Here is a 23,855-nt window from a genome sequence, read left to right as displayed (position 1 = left end):
CTGTCAACCTTGACGAAGGGTCTTTGTCGGGACTTTCGGCGTGCGCCTGGAGTGCTCTGTGGCGGCTTCAAGGCGACTTTAACTCACTTTAAAGCCAGTTGAAGTCATCCGTCATTGCGCTCACACACGGTTTTGTATTTAAAACCGCCTCCTGAAATCATCTCGCAGGCTTGGATGCGCACACGCTGTTGCGTCGCCATCGCTCAGCCTCCCCTCTCATGCAAATCATCTGTGGTTTTTAGATGATCGCCCTATTGTCACTCTGCAGCCTCTGCACGGGGAGAGACTTGACTCCACTGGCAGACAATGGGGGCCTCTTAACTAGTCAGCTGGATAGCTATTGTGCCCCCCAACCGCCCTGTCTCAATAATTGAAGTCAGATTACAGATAGGAGAAAGAAGAAGTGTTAATTAAAAGGCAAACAGTGGTTAAGCGTTTAGGTGTGACTGATGCTCAGAGAGTGGCTGTTTCAGGTAGTAAGCTGAGGGTGAGTGGACAACTTTTGTTAAAAATAGGACAGACTGTGGCCTCCAGGAAACAATCAAATCTTTACAAAACAAACACTAAAATACATCATTGGGTTTCTGTGTCTGTGCAGCGTGGCTGAAAGTAAACCACATGAACTATATTTCCACTGCCTCCTGCTGAATGTGGCTGAGTGTGTGGTATTACCATCTTAAAGAAAGGATGCACTGGTGGTGTGTATATATATATATTTATATATATATATATATAGCTGGGTTTTGCTTGGCTGTGTGTGATTGAATTCAGTTGGAATTCAGTTGGAATTGTTTATGAATCCTCTTGTGGAAAAGCATTTTAACTTTTCTTATCCTCTGGCTTCTGAGAGCGCGGCGAGAATAAAACAATCCTCCCCTCCCGGATGCGTGGCGATGAATAGTCTCCGGAAGGTTTTTTGTGGTTTGTTTGGATTACCTCTGTCCTCCTTAAATGCTTTTGGCTGTTATTTACAGTGGAGGTGGACAGGACACGCTGCGAGGAGCAGACGGCGCTCTGCTGTGGCCCTTCTCTTCGCCGTCCCTCCTTCTCTGCACCTTTCTACCTCTCCTTCTTGCTCTGAGGCAGGGAGGAATGTTAATCCACATTACTTAACTGGATGAGTTAGCGATAACTTCTTCCAGTGGAGTTTAGCGATGGAATATGGAGTGGAGGGGAGCCAAGCCCCTGCTTCTGCAACTACTTCATATCTGGAAATAGACACAAGTGGAAATGACTGCATCATGTAGCTGCACAGTTTAGAGGCAAAATCTACCCTGAAAATTCGATTCCATATGCTGATACTGTTATTCATCAAGCAAAACTGACTCTCTTGTGCACTCCCTCCTGTCTTGAAAAGCTCCAACCACTGCCTCTCAGAGATGATCCACAGCTGCTCTGTATAATGTTCTTGATGCTAACTTTTCCTATATGCCCAAATAATCTCAGCTCCACTGTAACGGGTATAGACAAGAACATGACACCTATCCATAAACTCGACCTCCCACTCGCAGCAAGTGAAGCAGCTCCAGGTTATGTTTGCAGACGAGGCTTGTCTCTCCTCTGGCTCACTGTAATGCGAATGGTCAGAGAGGAACAACAGTGTGGTTCAGCTGTAATCAGATGTGAGGAGAAGAGTGCAGCACCCTGTGATCACCGGCCGGTAGATGTGATATTGCTGTGTTGCGCAAGCAACTGAGCAAAAGTGATGAGAAAGAAACTGAAAGGCACGGCTGCCTGTCTTTATTCGCTGCTGTTTAGTTTACTGGTCAGGCTGCGAGCTTCCAGTCAGAGGTCAGAGGTCACTGGTCTGTCACTGTGGTTCAAATGCCAGCATTCCCAGGAGCAATCAGTTTCCCCCGGCCACAGCTTGTGTATACATGGAAGACTTGACAAAGGCTGTAGAAGGTGTCAATAAAGACATATATGCAGGCATGATTTATGCATTTACAGGTGCTATATGTACTCTCAGCTGCTCACAATGCCTGAAAGTGTGGTTGACTGGCTCACAAAGTGCAGTCCAAGTCAAATGCACTCCTCAAAAATCTTTTAAGATGAATAAAAGTGCAACACTCGTCCTACGCCTGCGTGCTCACACAGTTCTGATGAATGTAAATGATCAGGTCGAGACAGGAAATTGGATAATCGTTTTTTGTACTTGTGTTCTTCTGATTTCTCTAAATCCTGGGTTTATACCCACTTCTGTCAGCCTTCAGATTTTTCCTCCACTTGCCAAAAACAGCTCAGGCATGAAGCTCAGCCTTCTAGGTGCTAATCTAAACAAGGATGGAATCATGTAGAACAGGTCATGGGATTTTATTGTTTGTAGGCATTGCTCCACTTGTCTTTTCTATGCATTTCTGCACATTTGGTTGACATGACAGCCAACTGGGTTTATTCTCAATCAGCGAACCTGAGATTGAACCCAGGTTTTGCAGCACAAAAATCAGATTTCCTCTGAGAGTGGGGAACAATCAGATTACCACAGTGCAAGTAAATGCACCTTTTAATTAAACATAAGACAGGCGCAGCATCTTTTCAAAGTAGTCATCGTCATTCCATCTTTCAGTCCCGGCCTGCCCTTTAACCCCAATATAATAATCTGTGACATGTTCATAAAATACATTTTATTCCCTCTGTATAAACTGAATAAATGTCTCTGAACACGGGACATTCACCTCTGAGCGCAGAAGGTCCTCTGCAGGGCAGCAGCTATGTGAAATCTGTTTAGAGTTGCATTTAGCCTTTTAATAACAGTCAGGGAGGTTATAAATCATGTTGGGTGGAACTGCCTTAGCGCAGTTTTCAACAGGACACACTGTTGACACTAAAGGCACTTCACTCCTGGAAAAAACCCTCCGTCCTACAGGCTGAGTGAGTGGGAGCTTGTCTTGCTCTGCCCACTCCTGAGACGTCTGTCTGTACTGCTGCACGTCTTCTGGCATTTTCATATTCCGGGAGCAGTTTACAAGGAGGTGAAACAGATGTCAGAGTTTATGGTAGCGCTTTTTTTTTTTATGCATCCTTTTACAATTTGCGCAAATCAGCCGCTCCCTCCATTGATTTTTATTTTGCTCAGTACTTTTCGTCACCGCCGCATCGCTGGCATTCCTCCCTCATGTGTGACCGCGTTCAGTTCATCTGCGTTTTATCCGGATGCTCGGGGACGTGCTGGGCGTTGTCATGGTTTGAGCGATACACCCTCTTTCAGATAGATGACTCTGCTGCGTTTAAAACTCAGCTCCCACTCTGCACAGGGCACACCGCACTAACTCAGGCATCAAGTGGTGTGCATCCCTAAAAGCTTCTGGCAGACAGAAGAATGTGGCAGAAGCTGTATGTGTGAAACAGATGTATGGTATTTTTCTGGGAGGAGGGGGGTGGTTCTTGTGTGTGTGTGTGTGTGTGTGTGTATATATATATTTTTTAGATACTTTGACTCCATTTTGAGCGTGTGAAATGTGAAGAAAGTCATGGACATTAATTTAATCAGCGCACAGCCATAAATCATACGTGGCGACTCTGTTTTATGTCACTGATTTAAAACATCGGTGTGTAAACCACGTCGTGCACTGGCAATTACCTACTTCCCACTCGTTATTAAGCACATGTGTTTGTCAAGGCTCACCGTGCCTTAGTGTTGCCATAGGGCAAACTGTTTGGAGAATATTGTGTGCTAATTGTTTAAGTGATGTACAGCCGGCGGGCAATTTGCTTTAAATTATTTGAAAAGTATCAAGATATCAAATAACTACTGTTTGGTGCTTTTTTTTTCATTGCTTTCTTATTGTGGTTGTGATTTCCTAAGCAGGACTACTTCATTTATTTCTACAGATTTCATTTCCTTATGATGTGTGATGCCTGTAAACGGTACAGTTGCTTTCCATTGAGCTGCTGGCCTCAGCGTCTCGAAAATATGCCGTCGATGCTTGGTCGACACAGGAATTTTGGAAGGAGAGCCTGATTTAGGTTTTTCCTTCTTTGTAGATCAGCTCTCTGCGAAGTCAGCCAAAAGCCTTTCTGTGAATGGTAAGAAGTGCAAATTTCCTGCATTTGCGTAATATTGGCAGAAAAATGCTCTTATTTCCACAAATCGGACTCTGTGGAGCGTGCTTGCTTTTTAGCGGTCAGAGTCCCTCGGAGAGGCAGCGTTTAATCAGAGGCTAAACACAGTTCACTCAGATCCGCGTCGGAGGCGTTTGATAAAGTTTCTGCCACTACAAACTGTAGCCAAGCGAGAAAACCCTTTCCTGCAATTTACTGTCTGCACAGGAGGTCAGTCTGTTAGAGAGAGTAAAACCTCTGCAGGGTTCAGGGACACGCAGTGCTGGATTAACTAAAAGAACGCCTTCGGTTCTAGTGCTGCAGCTGAGAAGCCAGTTGTATAGATGTGGCACGTCAACGGTTTTAACAGAGGCAGGGTCCGGACTGAGTGGAGAAACAAGCTGCAGCAGCGTAGCATGTATTTTTTGTCATGACGGTACATTAATAGACTAAAATTATATTTGCCCTTTTCCATCAATTGACCTGTTCTGTATGTCTGACTACAAATTAACTAGCTTTCTATACTTTACTGTTCAATACCTTCTGTGTTGATGCCTTTCAACTGCTGTCTGGAAGACAAATTATGCCTGCCACATAAAAAATGTTCTCCGCTGCACTTTATACACACGATACAATGAGTCCTTTGCTGCAGCTGTAAGTGCGAGAGTGTGCTGATGACAAAGTGACACTTTAATGAGTCTAATGGAATGAGCCACACATACTGCATATCAATTTCCCATATGGACTTGGCACGGTTTAATGTTGAGGACTGCTGGGAATAGCGCTGGCTTAAAGAGCTCTAAATTTCATTGAGAACACTCTTCATTGCAGTTTCATCAAATTACTGCTTCGCTAGCATCCTCCACGGCTACCTTTGCCTTGGCTTAATGCGTGGAGATCATGCTACATTTCATTTAATAGGGAGTAGGATGAAACATGGCTTTTTAAAATACCCTATATGTGTCGGAGTAAATCTTTTAAAACCCTGTTTGCGTTGCATTAAGGGCTTCAGAAACCCCCACTGCAAGTAGACGGGCAGGTCTCCTTCCACTCACAATTAGGTCTTTGTACAACACCACCTTCTTTCTCAGGTATTAAATACTCCCAACTTTATGGGCCTCTACGCCAAAAATATTAGCATTTATTTTCCAAAAAATACAGGTAGCTTATCAGGAATTTTTCTCTTTATCAGCTTTACTCTCCAAAGACGTGTTGTTGTCAAATCGTTGATATGAAATCCCCTTTTCTGTATTTTTTTTTCATGTTTGCTGCATGGTAATCTTTGTCACAACATTCCCTGAGTGAGTACTTGGCTTAAGCCAAGTGTTGGGGTGAAGGAAAGTGCAGTTGTCTGTCACACTGAACAAAATCATTAACTGTGGCCTGCGCCTATTCCACTGTAGAGTTTCAGCGAATGAAAAGAGGATATAATCTAATGCCCCTGCCTTTCTTTGCTAAATAACTGTGATGTCAGTGAAAGGTCAGAGAACTAATCAAGTGCCGCGTTCTCTAGAAAAGTTGTGTTGGTCCCTCAGAGTGTGTTTTCAGTTGTGCAGACCTGCTCTCCGCCTGCTGGGGGAGCACAGAATAGTCAACCCCTCTGTCACCCCACCACCATCAGCATGACATCAAAACTCCTTGGCACTCCTCTTATCTGGCTGGCATGAGACACACATGCTGGCGCTCTCTCTCTCTGTTTTTCTTTTTTGCTCTGTATCTGACTCTCTTGGCTGTTTTCTGTCTCTCTCTCTCTCTCTCTCTCACACACACACACACACACACTCTCTGTCCCTTTCCCTCTCTGTCTGTCGGGTTCGTTTTGGCCGGCGAGTGGCTCCTCCACTTGGCCCTTCTTGCCTGGCTGACTGACATGCTGCTCTTGGCTACGCTGCGTGTGTTTACTCAACAATAACTGAGAGTGGGGTGGCTCCACACCAGCTCCCGCTCTCTTTAGAGACACAGCCATAATTACTCATACAGGCCTCTGGCATCAGTTTGTCAGCGTTCAACATCTTCAGTTTGAGCAAGAGGCATCTTTTGTGTTGTCAGCCGATGCGGCGACGCTTCGCACTTTTGGTTCATTCATTACAGTCACGATTATGAGGAGGACGTGTAGTCAAAATTTGGCTTTCTCAGAATCAGACTTGATCTTTTCCTCGTGGCTCCTCGTCAGCTCTTACGTCCACGTGCTGCGGGGGTTACGCTTCGAAACCACTGGACCATCAGCCCCGCTGAGACGTTTTGTATAAACTTATCACTCTGCAGTTATTAATAGGACGTCATCATGTGTATTTGTTTCACAGTTGTGTGATTCCAAAGTGATTCTTGGCAGCGCCGTCACTCAATCTTTTCCAACACACACACACACACAAATGATCTAAATAGCACGTTTTTCTTGTTTTTTTCTTGTTGCACTGTGTAATGTAGGAAGCGCTCGGAGTACAAATTCACTTTGCTTGTGGAATTATTAAACCAGAGATGTTTTGACGGCATGAAATGTAATTTTACGGGTCGACTAATGATTTTTGTTTTGTTAGGATTAACCGAACCCTTTTGGATGTGTGTGTGTGTCTGTGTTGGGTGTGTGTCTGTGTGTGTGCATAGTGTTGGATTTGCTTGTCAGGGCTCAGGGCTGATTTGTGGTTCACCCTCTAGTTTAGTCACTGAGGAAGTTTTCATGTTTGTGAGGCTGACAGAGGGAGGTGTGTTTGGCTGTTTTTTTGGTTTTGTCTTTTATTGCTTTGTAATTACAATCGGTAGCTATAGAAGTTATAATCCTGTTGGACTCTAAAGTTGAGGAATTCTGTCTTTTGAAGATTAGTCCCTGTAAATGGGATTAGTTCAAAGCTGCCGGCTGGCCGGTCTACTTTGGCCACCAAAAGCTACATTTGAGGATCTGCTAAAGTAATAACAGCAAGGCTGTGAATGGCGAAGCGTTTTCCCTGTCATTGTGTTCGGTGGGGGATTCAAAGTGGAGATGTCTTATGGAACTGTTTTGATTAAAGGCTGCCTCTCGTCTGGATCACCTCATCAGAATATTTTCCCCCAATGTATTTTATAGACTAGATGATGTTGTTGTATCAAACAGGCTGTGCTCAGGCCGTCCATCTGTGTGCAGCTTTCCCAACACTCAGTATAATCAGCGACGTCTGCTCTCAGTGTTGCAACAGATCTTGAATATATTGTCGAAAAGATGAAGCTCTCCCGCTTGTCTCTCTGTCCCTTTCCCACCAGAGGACTCGGGTGGCTGTGGGCACTGACTGTGTGTTTCGCAATATGTTCTTTCTGCCCCACTGAAAAGTTGGCAGCCTTGTCTTATATGTTTCAGCTCTGAGGTGTTGTTTTTCTATTATATGGGATTTATGGGTAAGAAACAACCCACGGTCCTTCAGCCCTTGTCTTTCTCCTCTGTCTGCTTCTTTTTCCCGCTGCATCAAGTTTCTTCCATTTCATTTCTCCGTGTGCTTTCAAAAGAAGAAAAAGCTCCAAAGTATCAGTACTTTCAGCTGAAGTGTAGGCTTGTTATGCTTGTTTCAGGTGGCGCTCGAGTGAAAAGAAGCAACCGTCATTTTATTAAATCGCTACGTCGGCTAGGCCGCATAAGCAGAAATATTGATCGTGGACTACGCCCAGCGATCGGCTGTAGGGGAACTCAAAGTGAACAAAAGTGTGGAAGAGTTGGGTGTGAAAAGCTCGTGTGGACAGAAGGCCAAAAACAGGAGGAAAGTTATGCATGTTTGGATGCGGTTGGCTGAGTGCTGGTCTTAAAACAGTGTTTTTAGATGTATCAGCATGAGTGTGGACATGGCCTTAGCGTGTTTGTTTACGTGCAGGCTTTGTCACATTGTTCTCTAAGCAAGCCCCCTATTAACCAGCAGCTAGTGTTTACCCAACCACTTCATTCACACACAAAAGACTTAAGAGGGGCTGCCTTGAACTGCAGGCTCAGTGCTGTTGTCCAGGGGATCTCAAACTTTCACTCTGGCCAGACAAGTACTGCATTTACTCCTGCAGTGACAGAACCAGAAGCAGCTCTGCTCTGATTTGACAAAAATGCTGGAAATGTCGTCTGTTTGAATGTCCATGGCTGTAAATTGTGACGATAATGTTCAGGGACAAAAGCTGTGAGGGGAACCAGGAACCATAAATAAAACACTGACTTAGCACAAAAGGCCATAAGAAATTTGACTTAAATGGAAATTCCCTTTCTATCCATTCTAATCCTGTATTGACCACACTGACCGTGGAATCTGGAGTTAAAGGGCTCGCCGGCTGTAATTCTGAAGCACCGTGACTTAAATGCCCTTCTAGCAAACCGCTGCTGGCCAGCCATCTGCCTAAATCAGCACCGACCGGGAAATCATTGCCCCTGTGTGGCATTAGAGATGGTCAAGGATTGTCTCATCAATCACACTTTGTGATAGAGAGAAGGGAAAAGTGTTCATCAATCCATCCAGGCTCTTGGTGACTTGTTTCTCCCATGCGTGTTTCACAAAATTCTATTTAACATAAAAAAAAATGTAAAAAAAATCAGCCACTTTTTGTTTTTTGTTCCAGAAACTAAAGCTGGGAGTAGGAGAGTCTGCAGATTGTGGTATGCTCGACACCCAGAGTTTTGGCAAAGCCTCAAAGCTTCCTTCACGGTCTCGGGGAAAAGCTGTTACCATACCCACCCAGTCGCTGCTAGCCTCTTAAACCCGCTCTGGCTTGATGGCCTCACCATACGGCAGCTCCCTTCAAGGCTAAGTTATTGACTTCCTCGTGGCCCAGCTCTCCAGATCGTGGGTCTGTTTTTAACAGGAACAAGCGAGTGAAAAGAATGGCGGGATGGAGGGACACGGTCAGCCGCTTTACACCGCCGACTGTCCAGATGCGTTAACCAGAGGCTCGTAGAAGCGCCGCGTTTGATGTCTGAGCGGCTGCGGGGCTTTGTGGTGAAATCTGTAGGAATGGTAATAAAAGGGTATGGAACAGTCACGGGGCAGGAATCTGCCTTTGTGTGACTGTGACAAAATTTATGCTATCTTCTTCATCACTGTCTCCATCTCTTTTCACGCAGAGTTGAGCTCGTGTAGGGGAACTCTGTATTTAACTCGGGGCGGGCGGAAAGGAATCTCGTCAACTGGGACGCTCCTGACCAGGAATTCATACATTTATCCTGTGGGACGTGCCGCTCTCGTCCTCTCTGAGCCGCATAAAAAAAAAAACCATGGGGAGCGTTGAGGGGAAAATTGGGTTTACCCATTAAAGCAGACCCCCCCCCCCCCCCCCCCCCCCCCCCCCCCTTTTTTTTCGTATTTCCACTTTGAACAGTTATTTAATTTCCCGGTAGATGTTTATGAAAGCTGACACTGACTTGGAGCCAGCCTGTGTTTCAGTTTACTCACCAGAGCGGTTGTGTCCTGCAGGCCAGCAGTCCTCTCACACCTCAGTCTTGTTTTCCTGTCTCTCTCTATATCTGTCTCTGTCTCTCTCCCCGCTCTCCATCAGAAGCATTGATTTCAGCGGGGCAGGAAATGAAACTGCATTGCCCCGCGACTCCCAGCAAGAGAGGGGGACCCCGGGGAGGGTAAGAGGAAGAGGTTCATGGAGTAAAAGAAGTCCATTACTAGTTTTTTTTAGAGGGGGATGAAAAGATTGATAGTCTGAGGATGTGAGTGAGGACTGGGATGGCCCCGGCTCAGCTAAGAGAAAGCTGAGAGGGCTGCAAGTGATATTGAGACGAGAAAATATTTTCATAGAGGCGTTTGACTGACAGCAGGCTTAAATGAGCTCTCAGCAATCAAAAGGCTGAAACTTTTGACTCATTAAAGAGCACCTGAGAGAAACAAACAGCCACTGAGCGGCGATGAAGAAAGGCCGCTCTCACCTAGTGGAGGATCGGTGGCCACGCTATCTTTGACGACTCCTGACCTCCATCCCTCTATCAGAAGTCAATGATCTTCTCCTCAGAGGGGCCTATATAAGAGGCTTAGGCCCGCGTGATCCCTCTGCCTGTTTGCTTAACCTCTGCGTGGCCGCCTCAGCAGTGCTAAGCTTCACCCACAAGAGCTCATTACCCCCCAGCCCTCCGTCCCTCTCACTATTTCACCCAGCCGTTGTAGCAACGGGAACACTGGGCTTAAGAGCCTCTGATTATGTGCGCTGTTAAGTCCGTCATAATAAATGTGATGCGAACTGTGAAAAATACGCTTTCTTGTACTCCTACGAAGTTAAACTCATGGCGTGTCAACAATTTCGCTTGCAAAATAGCAGAATTTTCAGGATTGAATTTGGAAATGTTGAGCAATGCATGCAGGCCATATTATTTTGTGACAGCAGAAAATAGATTCCCGGCATTTCGCTGCCCCACAGTAATCTTTAATGGAACATAAAACCCGTCATGTCATTACAGCCATAATTGGAGTAAAGGAGAGATGGCACAGCTTCAGCATCTTTCCAGACATTTAACCACAGCTCCACTGAACCTGAAGAGAATATTTATTGAGCTTTTCAGTAAGATGAACAACTGTTTATACACTTGCATGCGTAGTGTAATGATGTTTTGCAACAGGGCAGGGGCCTGTTCCTGTAGATGTATGCAGCCTGAAGGGTCCTGCTGCGGTGGAATTGGAAAAAAAAAGGCCCTGCTATGGACAATGTGGCTTATTATTCCTGACATGCTCTGTTGAGGTGCTGATTCGAAATGGACCAGGGTTGATAATTCAGAGCCACGGCCGTGATTCATGACTGTTTGAGTGGGAGCTCAAACAATAGAGGAGTTGGTCCGAAGTTTCCCGGCTGGTGCTGTTCAACAGTTTGGACTCCTGTCAGCTCACGGTGGGGACTTGTGGTAGAGTTCGGCTGGGCGAGAGTTCGTCTGGGCCTTCCTTCTTTTGCACTTTCTCCTACTTTTTCTCCCACTCTGCCTTTGTCCCCATCTCCCTCTCCACCTCCTCTGTCATCTCATCCTCAGAAACTTCGTCCAAGCAGAGGGTTTATGTTCCAGTTATATCCTGGATCATGTCCTGCTCTGGCTCTCCGTTATTGTGACTTTTGTTTGTTGTCTGTGTGTCCACAACCAGACAGCAGTGACCCGCTGCCCCCCACTGCCCTTGCTTTGCACCCCAGGCTTTGTTAGTCAATTTACTCTTTAATTTAAATTTGATTTAACTCCAACCAGCTGGCTAGCTTAACCTCTGCTCATGATGGGCCTGAGCAGGAGTGGACGTTCTCCTTCGCCTTAGTTTTTGTTGGTGTGTGGGCGTGTGGTCAAATATGTGCCTCTCTAAATATTGTTCAATAAAATTAACAAATTCAGAGCAAACATCTGCTTTTGTGTAAGTAACGTCCTGGTGTGCATTTTGTTTTTCATATTCCCTCGGGCTAGTTTTGTTTAAGTGGAAATTCTGCTCAGGCTCTTCGATAATGAGGGGAAAACATGGAAATGGAAAATGTGGGGATATTGGTAGATTTGTGGTTTTAGCAGTGTGGGGAAATAAAACAAATTTAGGAGAAAAACATCAGACATGCATAATGTTCAGAACACAAAGCTAGTCTTTCCTCTAGAAAGTGCCTCTGAAGGGTTTTTGATTGACACTTGCTGATGTTTAAAACCAGATTAGATGAAAAGACCTCTTTGTCATATTGTCAAGTATCTGCGCCTGCAACAGCCGTGCCTGGAGGCATTGTTTTTGGCCATAACTCAAGATTTTCAAATGCTAATTATGACAAAAATTCATACAAATGTCTCACAGGATAAAATGTTTAAATGGTGGCGTTTTATATCCAAAGGGTCAAAGGTTACTTCACTGTAACATTATAATGTTTTGCAGAAACACATTTTTGGTCATTATTCAGCACCATAACTCAGGAACAGAAGGCAGATTGTGACCATATTTCACATTTGCTCAGACGTTGAATTGGTGACACCAATCTTGGTCGTCCGCCTTGAAACTGTGCTGATTGTAAAGATCTTCTGTGCTGCAGGGTTGACGATGTGTGTGACGCATCAAAGTTTTACAGTTTGTAGCTTCTTTGCAGCAGAATCTGTATATGAAGCATTGCAGTCCAGCACAAGCTCATTGGTTCTGCTGTTATTGTTGTTGCACCATGTGATGAAGCCCCCTTTCAGTCCTCTGGAGTCCTCTGTGAAAACAGTCTCTAAGTGAAGACTGCAGGTTTCTCCCTGGAAATGAGCCACTGGAATCACACATGTCAATAAAGCGATAACTTACTTTAAATAAAGTAAGTAAAGTCTTTGCATATATTATGTGAGGTGGTGATTCTTGTCAGACGCCCGCCCATATTAGCTGTGGACCTGTGAGATTACAAAGGGGAAGGACAATTTTCTTGCCCACTGCCCTCCATGTGCAATTGGCACAAATAACCCATTGCCAATGAGTGTACTGTAAGCTTGTTAAATGTGTTTAGGAAGTCACACAAGCACTGTGCAGCTCGCTGAATGAGTTACATCACTCTGTGGTTTACACACAGTGCCTCCAGAAATGTGGAGCGAAGCCTCCTTACTTTTAATGTGACCATGCCTTTTTTTTAACGGTACATGGGCTTCCCTGGCTTAACAGTAATAAAACCAAAAGAAAAACAGTAGTTAAGATGGTCCCAGACAATGGCAGAGAAGTGTTTTACTGCTGGTTACATAGCAGATAGCAGTCTACATGTTGGCCCTTGGTCTGTGCTAACACAGTAATGCAGCCAGAATGCGATTGGTGGTATGCATTTGCAAATGTGCACGCCCCATGTCCCAGTGTTGGTGGTCTTGGAAAGCCACCAAAATCACCCGGCTGCTCTGTAATGTGAAAGCAATTAGCAGCCAGTGGTTTTACACAGTGCCGATACGTGTGGAATAACAAAGGGGAATGTAGGTCAGCGGCGAACCAGAGGTGCACGGTGTGGCCATCGCACTTCTTTGGCCCTTGTGTTGTTATTTCAAACTATCAGAACCTTGAAGAAGGTATTGTACATGTTTCTATGTACTTGATGCTAATTTATCTCAGATTTAGCTCTTTCCTGACTAGTCAGTCTGTTATACAGCAGCATGACTTTGTGCCTCATTGGCTCGTAACAGTTATCGATAAAATCCTTAAATAGATGAAATGGTGTCAGAATACTAATTGTGTGTCTAACAAAAGCGTGTTTTTCAGCGCTTTCAACTTTTAGGGGAAACGATTTTCAGATTCTGGGTCGGGTTCATAGTAAAATTCCTGACCTAAATGGGTTTGTAGTGAGTTTAAAGCCAGATTTATTCAGCTCCCTGCAGACCTCTTTGATGTCCTCACCCTCCGTTTACTTCATCTGACTTTCATTTTAATGAGACGGACATTCCCCCCGATAGAAATCTGCCTCTGACTTATGCTGGAATACAGTAAATCGGTGCCACACACACATTCACGTTAGGTTAGATTGAGTTCCCAGTGTGTGTGATATTTTTGTTTTGTGTGTGTGTTTACAGTGTGTGAGCAGGGTGCGTGCCCTCTGTCACATCTGGCAGCTTGTGGTTTTTTTCATGACCTGCTAAATGAGGGGAAAAATACTCCCAGCTGCCCCCAGGAAAGCTCACCTGGTGCAGAGCCCTCTGAGTTCCTTGTTTTCCCTCTCACACTTTGTTGCCCAAACTCTCCCTCTTCCACATTGTTCTCCACAAAGCATGCAGATATTCACGTACACACTGACAGGAGCGCTCTTGTCTCCGAGCGGCCTGCTGTGTTTGCATTTTTCTCCATCTCTCTTCCATTCCCTGTCGGAACATGCGTGCCTTGTGTGGCCCGGCTGAGGGCGCGCAAGCATGAAAACGTGCACGTGACCGGGGCCTGAAACATGAATATTCGCTTAAGTAAGATATTCTGTACTTGTGTCCTTGCATAACCTCAGAAATCAGATGAAGACAAGACGAGAAGGACAGTTTGGCAATGCTATACATACAGCGGGAGCAACCGCAGCCTGTTCACATGGTAAAGTCATTTTCACCTCGGCCGCTGTAGGAAGAGAAGGCCAGGAGCAACATCAGCCTTCCTACCCCTCACCTCAAACCCCCAGCCTGCATATTTCGGCTATCTGAAGGCTGCAGAGCCGGGAGGTATCAGCCCTGAGAGCTGAAAAGCAGCTTTTGTCTCAAGCGACCCTCCAAGACCTCTGCCTGCCTGCTCTATCAGCAAATCATAAACCATACGGAACAACTAGAAACACAGGCGCGCACAAAGAGAGGAAGAAAGACAAGGGGACGAAGAGGGAGGGAAAAATCAACAAGATGAAAGACTTGAAATGCAAAGTAAACAAAGCAGAATCATTGCCAGCTATAGATCAAACACGAACAGTCACATAAATATGTGCACTGTGTAGATTAAAGATGACCTTGAGTGAGGAGATGGGTCGTGAGGGGTTTGGCTGCAGATTATGTTGGAGAGGTGGAGGTGGAATAAGGGAAAGTCGTACTGTCTCATGTTGAATATCACATTTCAATCTTAGTTCTTTCAAAACTGTGTGTAAATCAAGCATGGCAGCACTCTATATGCACACTACCTGTAGATATATCTCCTCATAACAGGCCTGAAACCTTTGTGCTTTGCCTCGAACTCATGCAAAGCCGCGGTAAGGTGCAGAAGTGTCTCTGGCTTCGTTCTCACAAAAAGAGCCATGATACGTTATCAGTTTTCTGTCTTCGGCCCGGACCGTACCATTTAGCACTGACGTCCAGAAATGGGAGCCTCCGTCAGCAGTTATCTGCAGCCTTCAGTCTCTCTGCCTGCTTACTAAAAACACTTCTCATTGGTAGCCATGGTCTCCCCCCTTTGTTCCATCAATCTATCCTCCTCTCCTGCTCTTCCTTGCTTGGACAGGAAGGGAGCGACCTCAGCTGGGCAGCAATTTTAGGCACCATGTCTATCAAAGCAAGGCTCACTTCTGAGATTAAGTAGGCTTACCGCCTTACGCTCTTAAACCGTCACTCCAGGATTTCCAGGTTTCACACCAACGGGTCCTGGACAAACAAGGAAGCAGCTGACACACTGCAGGTACCGCTACAAGGAGAGTTAGACAAGATTTAGACGACATGTACACCAATATTTTCCTGAGGGTATGTTTGGAAAACTTGTGCGTTCAAGTTTTTGACACAGTCCAAAAAAAATATTTTTACTCATTCATTCAGCATGAAACCCACTGAAGTCCATTTTAAATCAAATGTCGTGGCTGGATATAACTTTAGCACTATTTCTGTCTTCGACTGTATGTTCAGCTATGATAATGCAGTTTTCAGGCTCAGCAGACTGGCTGCAAAATCAGGCTGGTGGTTGGCTGTGAAGTTTTAGAACATAGACGCTGCATGTGTCCATAGTTTGACCCTCATGGCCACAAATCTGCTGTAGTCCTCTGCTCCAGATGATCTCTTTTGCCTTTGTTAGAAGTTGAAATGGAGTCATCTGCAAGTAGCGTATATCATAAGTCATCAGGGTGGTGTGCTGGAGTGAGCAGGAAAGCCCCAGTTTAACCACAGGGCCTGAGTTCAAGAGCTTGTGTTGGTGAACACCCACATCCTTCAAGTGTCTCTAAACAAGACAGCGACTGCGTAGCGGCCCTTGGAGAGCTCTTCATTAACTGGCCCTGCACTCTGACATCCCTGTAGAGCGGGGAAAATGAAAAGAAAACGTCCCTACTGGGATCTGTAAAGCAGCCCATGCAAATCGGTACACTTCCTCGAAGTCTGACTCGGCCTAGTCCCATCAGTGCCACCGGACCACCAAGCTCTCAGTCCGACCCGCCCCTTGACTGGCCTCCATAAACAAGAGCTGTGCAGAAGCAGCGGCTTTGGAGTGGAAATCCTGAGCCCCCTTTCTGTGAGCTCCTCAGTGGAGTGTTAAATGCGCCGAAAGGACAAACTTCTTAATCTCTGTCCATCTTCCGCAAAATATTTGCATCTCGTTTCTACACACGTAAACTTTTGATATATCCTCTAAATGTTTAAACATAGCCGTGACCTAAGTTTCAACTGCTCGGATAAATACTGTGGAATTCAATCAACTTGTTACCTGAGTCTGGCTTTCCACAATAAAGCTATGCAGGAAGGTGAACTGTGGCTATTTAAGGAGACATCAGGAGTCAAAAAGCTAAGAAACACAGGCAACTATTGTGTCATTACTGTCAGCATTATCCTATTCAGTGTGCCTGTCTTTAGTGAGCTATCAGGTGACTGACTGCTTCGCTGCCGTGTTTGTGATTGGCGTCTGTGTTCCCGGCAGTTATTTCAGTTATTTACAGGTCCCCCGATACCTATGCGGTTCTTCTTTTTTTATATTTTTGCAGATCTGCTGCTTTAATGGGAACAAGTGAGAGATTCACAGCTCATTAAAAGCTGTTGGACCACCAGTCGGGCAATGATGCGTTCAAACAGGGAAAGAGCGAGCGAGGAGGCTGGCTGCACCTTCGTGTCTCGCATTCAAACACTGAGTAGAAGACCTTTGGGAGGGCTACCATTTAACACACTGTTGAGGTCAAGTGACCCCTCCAGCTCTACATGTGCTTGTGTGTGTGTGTGTGTCTTGCAGAGGCTCATGTAAAGCACATCCACCAACTCAAATACAAATAGAATCAATGGGATAAGACTTGCAGGCCAGCCCTGCAGATATGAGGCTCTGGTTGAGTTTCCAGCTCTATCTTTAGTAACCATCCATGAATGGAGAGAAAAGAGGAGAGGCCAGCAGAGGGTAGAAGGTGGGAAGGGGGGCAAATGAAAGAGCAGCAGCTACCAATGGTTATTATTGGTAATCGTTTAAATATTGTATTGTAACAGCGGATCGCATCGATGTGCCGCAGATGAGGGAGTAAGGGTCTGTGAGAGGTAGTTAGTGGAAGAGGTGAAGAGAACGAGTGCGAGGGGAAGAATGAGTGAATGAAGGAGGGAGAGCGACTAAACAAGAGAAAGAAAGAGAGAGCGGAGAGTAAGTGGGGAGGCGAGGGGCAAGGCTTTTATGAGGCATGGAAAACGGGGTGAAAAGAGGAGAGCGGGGGAGTTGATGCCTGCGGTGGGTCTGAATAGCGGGACCCCATGTCCTCTTTAATGTCAAATGAATAACTCCTGACCTAACACAGGCTTTTAATTGGTATAACCACCAGCTGGATGGAGCGCTACGTCGGTTGTGTTGTGTGAAAGTGAGAAAATACTCACATTCTGTCATCACTGAACGTGACTTTGGGCATCGTGTATGAAAATGCAGGAGTACTTTTGTGTTTACGCCTGCTCGTGCACATTCTATGAGTTTTGTACTCATATGGACAGAAATATAATTGATTAATAAAATGTTTGGCTTGCTGCCTCAGTAATTGGTTAGCCAACTTACTGACTCATGATAGTTTAAAGAAGCCTAAATGTGTATTTTTTTTAATGTCCATTTAAAATATTTTGTAAATATTTGTTTCAATTACATGAGAGCTTTTTTGACAGTTATGTAAGTGAAGTAATGGAGATTCAGCACAGTACAATGGCTGTTTCTGACCTTTTTAAAGACAAACTGGCTTAAGTTCTGATGCAGTAAATAAATAAATACCCACTTACATGTTACAGACAAAGAGCGATGTGCACCCCATTAAAAGCTAATATTTGCTCCGGTTTGAGCCCCGACTCTGTTCACCAAACATCTTTGATTGCTTGATGTTGCACTCTTTTCTAAAACAGCTTGTTTTTTTCAGCTCTTTGCACAGGTTGATTTCACCAGCCTGTCTGAGCTTTGGAGGCAAAAGCTCCTAACGGCTGCAACGTTAGCCTCAGAGCCGGACGCTCTCAGCGGCATTGGTAGCAACAGCAATTCTTTCACATTACGAGAAGTCATTTGAATCAGTGTTAGTATCAATAATGCTGCAACTGGAGCTTTAAGGGAAGCTCTGCTAACAGGCTGACTGGGTGACTGGCTACTGAGGCCCCAGCTCGGGCCATAGGGCCCTCCCATGTTTGGGAAAAGAAGGAGCCCGGGGCCCGTGAGCTCATAGGATACTCGGAGCGTGAATGGAGGGGGTGGCAGGGCAGGAGCAGAGGAGATGGCTGAAAGAGGCAGCTCAAGCAGAAAGAGAGGGAGAGGGGTTAAGTGGAGGCAGGTGTTCCATGACAAACCTTACAACCCCCCACCTTTCCTTCACTCCACCGACGCTGGTCCACTGAGGGTTCGGCAGACCAGCCTGAGAACAGACACTTGTTAGTCATTTCCCTCTTTCTCTGTTACCTTCTTTTGTCAGCCTTTATCCAACCACCTTATCCCTCTGATCTAATCTATCCGACCAAATTGCGCCGTTTTCCTTTAATCCCAGCTTTCTTTCCGCCGTCTCCTCTGTGTGCTTTCCCCAATGCTGCAGGACCACCTGGCTTTGTGGTTTGAAATCGTATAAAACTCCTGTTGCTTTAAGCAGATGGACGGCTTTCCCACTGCTTCATGCTGCCTGACCCAGCTGGCAAACTAATTTAGATCGGATCGACGTAAAAATCGTGTTCTCTCATCGTGTTCCAGGAGTTATTAAACTCCAGCTCAAGACGAGAGCGGAACAGTACACAAATCCAGTTTTGATTTGTGGAAAAACAGGGAGCGCCTAATTGATGTAATTTTGTGAAATGAAATTGAATCAGTCTGTGTACGTTTTGTCCTTAAATATAATATAGTTAGCATCTTTCCAATGGCTTTTGTTTTTGGCATGTCACGCACACATTCATAGGTTAGTATGCTGAGTCTTTGCAGTGATTCTTGATTAAGATGGCCTTTTGTGTTTTTTTTGGAAGGCGGCCTCACTCCATATGTCACACACAACATCGCTGACTTAACCGGATTGGATTTTGATGAGATTATGTAGAATGATGTGGCCATTGTTCCTTTTCACAATTTCACTGGTTGGCTTGTGGGGCTGCTAAAAGGTTTGCTTTGTTCTCCTTACGTCAGGCACAGTAACTCACGCACCATTGACACATTTTTTTTATTTTATTTCACGTTTTTGTAAGTTTTTCATGTGACAGGCAGAATTCAGTATTATCATTTCTCGTCTTTTGATAAAAGTGAATTCTCGTATTGCTGCATCGTGGTTACCAAGTGAATAAATGCAAGTGAAATCTGGAATCCATGAAATTTGAAGGGCACAAATTTGTTCGGCTTCTGACAGAGTTGACTAAAGCATGGACGTCTGTGACATCACTGATTCATGGCTCGCCCACTGTAAGAACTGTTTTATTGTGAAGTGTTTCTGGACAGATGAGTCAGGAGGGATTGTTAATGGCAGACACCATAGCTTTCATCCGACCCCTCTCATTTAAGCATGACTCACAGAGCCTCTATTGTGTGAGCAATGTGTGTGCACATTTAGCATAACTGGAATGCTTGGAAGCTGTTGTGACTGACAAGTGTGTATCTTCTGGTCTGCCAACACACACTGTGTGTGCGTGTGTGTGTCTGTGTTTGTGTGTGTGTGCGGACAGAGAGGATAATGTTGTAGTCTTTGAAAAACTGTTGGTTCTCGTCCCACAGTGACTGATTGTTGTTCAGACAGCGGTAGGCTTCAGAACAACATCTGGAAGAAAGACATGCGGCTGTTTTTCTGGTCTGAATCACTACTTATCATCACACACACACACACATTTATGCACACACACACACAGTCTCACTTAGATCTCCAAGCACCAGCAGCAACCCATACCCACAATCCACCTCTGGTACGCTTTCACCGCCAACTTCTTTTTTCTTCTTCTTTTTGCTAAGATGAATGAATTAGAGAGTCCTTCTGTCTGCATCTCTGTTTCATCTCCGCCATTGCTGTCTCTGTCTCACTAGCCGTGTGTCCATCTTATTGCCAAGCAAATTTGATTTCATTTCCATCAGCTGGGTTTGTAGCGAATAAACAAGGCTTAAGTTGGCGGTATAGGCTGTGTGTGACTCATGGCTGTAATAACCAGTAGAAGTAGTACAGGTCAAAACAAAGCCAGTTGTTTGCCGACCACCAATACAGCTCAAAGGAGAAGAAGAAAGAAAAGCAGTCACCTCAGGTCATCTTTGAGATTTAAATGGAGAGTGGTCTTCAGGATTTCTCCATCAGCAGAGATGGCTTCCTCTTATTTTCTTATTATTCAGAAAAGGAGTTTCCATCTCCAGTTAAGCACATTAACTCAAGCCAGTCCAACAACTTCTTTGCGAAATTATGGAAGGCTTTTTTCCCCCTAAATTTTGCCGTTTTCCATCAACCTTTTCTTATGCCGTACTTTAAAATGCACCTAGAAATATGTTGCTACTGTCTCTGCTAATAGCTCTTCTTCACCATAAGACAGTGCACACGCATTTCAAGAATAACTGATTACTTTTTCCACATCCTTTCCACATCAGGTTGGAATTCCTTTCAGAATGTGTCAGAGCAAGACGCGCGCACACACACACACACACACACACACACACATGCACTCGTCCAGCCAGTGCAGCAGCCGGGGTTGTCGGTCCCCTCCGGAAGAGAGCAGCACTGATAAGACACATAAGACACATGGATAAGAGGCAGACCCAGAATAGTAACAACCACAGCAGTTTACTGCACTGGTCCTGATTAAAGACTTATAGAGAATGTAACGTTTCCCTCCAGTCAGCATGCACTGACTGCTGCTGGCACGTGTTGTTGTTGCTGTTGTTTTAATATTGTTGTGTTGACGTTTTAAAGCCAGTTCCAATAAGCGGCTGAACATCTTTATTATCAGCTGATCTGATATTGATTACTGTTCCTGTTCCTAATCTTTGTAAGAGAGAAGACACTGTCTCAGTTGCCTTTGTCTCCGTAATGAATCCCGTTCAATCTAAACATCCCCACTGTGGTATAATAATAATCTTATTTAACACTCTCTGTTTTGTATCAGTGTGGTAAATCTCCTGAGATGCAGTGTGGCTGAGCTTTCTTTCTCTCTCAACACACACACACACACACACACACACACACATACATGCACACAAGGGGAAAAATGTCCACCTACTTAAACTCAAATCAGACGGCGATAACGAGGTCGCCACTTCATGGCTGCCCCACTGCCTGAACTGGTTTGTCTGTGTGCTAGAGAGTCAGACCTTATTGATATGTTATCACCACAGGAAGAGAGGCTGCATGCCAGAAAGCAGTAGTTACACAGGGGTGGGAGGGGTAGAGAGACTTTGGTATAAATCCCTGCATACGGAACAAAATAATCAGTGAGAATTCCTTCATTTTCCTGCTGTATTCCTTCTTGATTGTACTTTGTTGGACCTCTGTTGTCCTGAAGGTTATTGCAGCACTTATATGAGATTATTTTCCTCATGCTTCTGTCTTCACTTTAAAGGCTGTCCAGTTTGTGATGCTTTTAGTGGAGCAAACAATAACTTGTTATGTGTCTATTTCTGTTTTTAGCACTTGCTTACACCTGTCAGACCTAATTTTGAGCTGGGTTGTCTGCCACTGTCCAGGCTCAAGACAAAGAACTAAAACCACCTGAAGGCAAGAGACCCCCACGTTTGGCCAGGAGTGTCTTGGACTGTTAAAACCATAGCGAGGGCAATATATTGTAATAGTATATATCAGTTTCATAAAACTAGGCCACATGTGGTCCGGGATTTTAGGTTGTAGCAGTGATTTAACTGCACTTACATGAAAATGAATTGCAGTTAAATGAATTAATTTGCAAGCTGAGAGGTGTGAACAGTGAATGATATTGTACGTTATGTCCGATTCAGACGGCTGGCACAAAGAGACTAAAGCCAGAGGTGGCCATGTGTGGCATATTGTTAGGTGTGTGTGTGACCATGCATGTAATTCCTGCATCACCAAAGCCACAGATTGCACGCTTGCGCATGTGGAAATGCTTGCGACTGTGTTTTTATTTCTGTGCATTTGCGTAAATTTGACACAGTGGCCTTGTGGCTCAGCCAGCAGAAGTTGTAATGCTGCACGGGGCAGGGGAACAGGGAGAGTGAGACAGAGAGGGAAAGTCCAGCAAAAGGAGGCGCGAGCTGGAACGCTAGCACCTGAGGTGATCGCGATATGGCATTGGAGGAAGAGAAAGGGAGCAGGAGGGCAGGAGGTTATTGGATTGCTCCGGTCAGCTCCAGAAATGACTTTTCCATGACTCCAGGTATGTGATCCCGGCTGAGCCTGGGGATATCCTCTGTTTATGCTCAGGCAAAGACCCGCAGATTAGGCGGCCTGGTATTCACCTGATTAAAATGACCTTCTTGTGTAAACTAAGCTGGCGGGTTCAGAGCAGAGCGCACATACACCGGACCTTTTGGGACCTGGACGGTGTATGAACAATTCTGTCTGTGTAATTAACACACACACACACACACACACACACACACTCTCACTGGGAGCAGTATGTGTTCATGTAGCGGTAAGACCAAATCACCATGGAGATTAAGAAGTAAATCCCTATGGAAGAATCAGTGGTGCTAATAAAACTATTATCCACTCTGGCCTAAACACAAAGGGCTGGTGTACCTTAAATGCAACACCAGTGTACGCAGTATAGATGTGTGTGCGTGTGTGTGTGTGTGCATGTGTACACAGTTGTTAAAGCCAGGTGAAAGGATTAAGCAGCAATAGGTCAAGGCCCAAGGCCAGTGCACTCATTTGTTTGGGATACTCCATCAGTCATCTGTCTCCTCATCATCTCTGCTTCTTCTCATGTTGCCTTTTTGCCTTCACCGTCCCCTGACGTTCCCGTTTTGCTCCAGAGCGTCTGTCTCGTATTTTTTGTTCCGACTCTTAGGCCCCGTCTGTTCTGCCTCTTTCTCCCTGCCGTCCTCTTTACGTCTGTTTTATGTGCTGAGGTCAAGTGGCGTGAATACGCAGATTTCAACCTCGATTAGAATATAAAACTAAAAGCTGCCATCTCCCTGCTTCTCAGTGCAACATGTGCTTTTCGGGTTTGTGTGTGAGCGTGTGTGTTTGCATGCAGAACCTAGCTGTTGGTATATCATTGCTGACAGTTATTGTTATAATGCAGCCTCTTCCTTGAGAGCAGCTGGTTCTTATACTCGTGGTCTTCTTATCCCCCTCGCTGCTGTAAATCCTTGATAGTCTGAACCTCACTGTTAGTATCTGCTTATAGCTTGATACTTGTTGTACTGTACACTGAAAGCACGGTGTGGGAATATACACCGCACTGACCTAATAACCTTTGATTTTCATTAATTGGCAGAAGAGACTCCTTTCAAAGACACCCGACTCATAAGAGTTTTCCTGCAGTCTTTGTTTGCAGCATTTCAGCAGTGCACAACTACAGTCAAAGAAGGGTAACTAGTGATTACAGTAGCTCGGCCATGGAACAATCTTCTGGAAAATATCACCATATTACGCATGTGAAAAACCAGATGCCCCTGATACTTCGTCACAAATGTCTCTCTGACTTATAAGACCTTGAACATTACACAGTTTGGCTGAATCAGACAAGCCCTTTGCCAGAGGAAAACATTTTGCAATTAGACTCTCAGCCAAAAATGCAGAGGGTTAGATGGAAATATGCGACAATTAATTTTTTATTTCACGTTGATATCTGCTGGAATGGGATTGGATGTTTTGAAATGTGATCAGCGGTTATTTCTGAGGTCAGAGGAGGGGGCTCAGAAAGGGGGAATACTTTTTGGATCATTAAATTTATTTCATTTGCTCAGTATTTAAATACTGTATTTGCCTTTGCCTTTGTAATTAGGTCTCTAGAAATAGGTTCCACTTTCTCTGAACTGATCAGACTTGATCACACTCTGGCTGAATGTAAGAAAACTTTGAAAATTTGAAATGCTACATTTCGGCTGAGCCAAAAAAAGGAAAAATCTAGCCTGAACTTTGAATGT

The 23,855-nt window shown here is 44.9% G+C and overlaps 1 protein-coding gene across 2 annotated transcripts in view; it reads left to right on the top strand.

Moving 5' to 3' along the window:
• The window catches only part of ror1 (receptor tyrosine kinase-like orphan receptor 1), a 121,545-nt gene that overhangs the window by 418 nt on the left and 97,272 nt on the right, over positions 1 to 23,855 (top strand). The window lies entirely within an intron of this gene.

Source organism: Chelmon rostratus, chromosome 4 (genome assembly GCF_017976325.1).
Source record: "Chelmon rostratus isolate fCheRos1 chromosome 4, fCheRos1.pri, whole genome shotgun sequence".
Taxonomy (NCBI): Eukaryota; Metazoa; Chordata; class Actinopteri; order Chaetodontiformes; family Chaetodontidae; genus Chelmon; species Chelmon rostratus.
The sequence above is the reverse complement of the archived record's forward strand: the minus strand, read 5'-3'. Positions and strand labels throughout refer to the sequence as shown.